Here is a 2,573-nt window from a genome sequence, read left to right as displayed (position 1 = left end):
ACACACACACACACACACACACACACACACACACACACACACACACACACACACACATATATACACGCATATACATGCAAACAGGTGATATATGAGACTGAGGCAATTCCGGTGGAACCTTCTTTAACAGCCACCTGTCCAAGACAACCCCCATTATGAAACACTCCCGTTCCATCCCCCCCTTCACCTTTGTGGAATTTTTAAACTACCTACGTGTACACTATAAGACACTGTTCAAACCGTCCACAAGTCTAAAACAATTACTTTTCTCCTGAACAGTTCGGTAGTGGTCTTTTTTCTGTTTTCTATTCTGTTTTTTTTGGGGGTAAGCGTTTTACGGCGCTCGCAACTGCATATGGTCATATGAGCGCTCTGGACACACCTAACATTTCCAGTTGGAACACAATTTTGAATTTTGCTGGGTTGCGACCGAAGCCTACTCTTATCGATTTTGGACCACCAAGGGATCTATAACTTGCTATACCTGCTAACGTCACCTCCGAGCGCCCTTGTCCGAGAAGGCTAGGTGTAGATCTTTCCTGCCAGAAGGTCAGGGGTGTGGCTGAAAGAGAGCAGAAAGAAGGAGCCAAGGAGAAGCAGTGGAAAGGCTACAGAAAGAGAAAGGAGCCCAGAGGAGGGGGCAAAGGAGATGAGGGGTGGGGCCAGATAGTGGAAACGAAAGCAGACGACACAATACATGTATTGCTAGAGAGCAGGAAAAAAGATGAAAGGAGACAATTTAAGAGAAAAAATTTGTTCCGTCCCTACCTGGGTTCGAACCCGGGACCTTTGAATGAGAGGCGAGCATCGTAACCTCTACGCTACGAGAGCCCCCTGGAGGCGGTTTTGGACAGACACAATATGACTGTACATCATCATGGATTTTCAAACAACTTGGATTGTGTCATAAATGTTTGTGGGGTTTTTAAAAAAGTTTTTGTAAGAGCTATACGGCACTTGCAATACAATTAAGTCATTTCATTAGTACCGAAGATTAGAGGTTTTCTAAGAAAGCAACGAAGTCATCTAAAAAGGAGGAGAAATAAGAACGATAGATGTTTAATAGGTTAGAAGGAGCAGACCTCACCAGAGTACCCGCCAACCACCCACTTACAAATGTTGTAAGATCAGCTTACACTATTAGAAATTATAATTACGTCCTAAACATGACACCACGTTGTAGACACGAAGACAGGTGGCGTTGCTTACCGTCACAGAATATCCGTCTCCATCCACCCTGGGTACAGGATAAGACAAGAGTAAAAGGAAGTGGACTTTATATATAGTTCTCCGCACACTCGTGTCACGACACGGTAGAATCATGCGCTCGGCAATTTGGAGGCATATATGGGGTTATTTGTATCAATTTAAAGTGTGTATATTTGCTTTGTTTCAGCACAAAAAAGTATTTTCTTAAAAGAAAGAAAGAAAGAAAGAAAGAAAAGAAAAGTAAAAAGAAGAAGAAGAAGAAGAAGAAGAAGAAGAAGAAGAAGAAGAAGAAGAAGAAGAAGAAGAAGAAGAAGAAGAAGAAGAAGAAGAAGAAGAAGAAGAAGAAGAAGAAGAAGAAGAAGAAGAAGAAGAAGAAGAAGAAGAAGAAGAAGAAGAAGAAGAGAGAGAGAGAGAGAGAGAGAAAGAAGAAGAAGAAGAAGAAGAAATACTCATCTATCTTGAATAAAAGTCGAGATATTTGTGTTGTAGGAGATGGGGTCCCTGTTGCCGGAGGTAAACTTTGCGAGAAAATGAACGCCAGAGTTTAATGACTTCTTATTTATGCCGTTGCGTCCTTGGAAACTATATGATTTATAAATGGATATGTGTCTCTCTTTGATCTACGTTTGTTAGCAAGATAAAAAATAACAAATAAGTTTTTAAATGGACATAAAAAGTGTTGAACTCACGATGAAAGGTATAAAACAGATAAAAATTGCCTGAAAGGCAGCGAATAATGAATGTACGTTTCTCCTATCTTTATTCTGACGAGCGCCTGATTTCACTACGATGCCGCCCACACAGACACAGATAATGACCACAGCGGTTTCGTTTATGACCCTCATGGCGGACATTGTCAACACTGGCTGAAGGAAAGGGAGAGGGGGGTTTTTTTGGGGGGCGGGGGGAAGATTTGGGACTTGAGCTTCAGATTAGATAACATTTACAAACAAAAATGTACGTTTATACATGCAGTTGAGACAAGGGAAAGAGAGAGGGAAAATGACACCCTTTGGGAATGAGTGGAAGTGGTAGATGCTGAAGATTGGCGGATGCTCTGGTGTGGTTTGCTCCTTCTATTCTATCAATCACCTAATGTACTTCTTTTCTCTCCTTGCTTGTGTGTGTGTGTGTGTGTGTGTGTGTGTGTGTGTGTGTGTGTGTGTGTGTGTGTGTAAGTGTCTGAGTAGTAGCGGCAGCAGCAGCAGCAGTAGCAGCAGCAGCAGCAGTAGTAGTAGTAGTAGTAGTAGTAGTAGTAGTAGTAGTAGTAGCAGCAGCAGCAGCAGTAGTAGTAGTAGTAGTAGTAGTAGTAGTAGTAGTAGTAGCAGCAGCAGCAGCAGCAGCAGTAGTAGTAGTAGTAGTAG

Source organism: Aplysia californica, unplaced genomic scaffold, assembly GCF_000002075.1.
Source record: "Aplysia californica isolate F4 #8 unplaced genomic scaffold, AplCal3.0 scaffold00158, whole genome shotgun sequence".
In the NCBI taxonomy this organism is placed as follows: Eukaryota; Metazoa; Mollusca; class Gastropoda; order Aplysiida; family Aplysiidae; genus Aplysia; species Aplysia californica.
Note: the sequence above shows the minus strand (reverse complement) of the source record.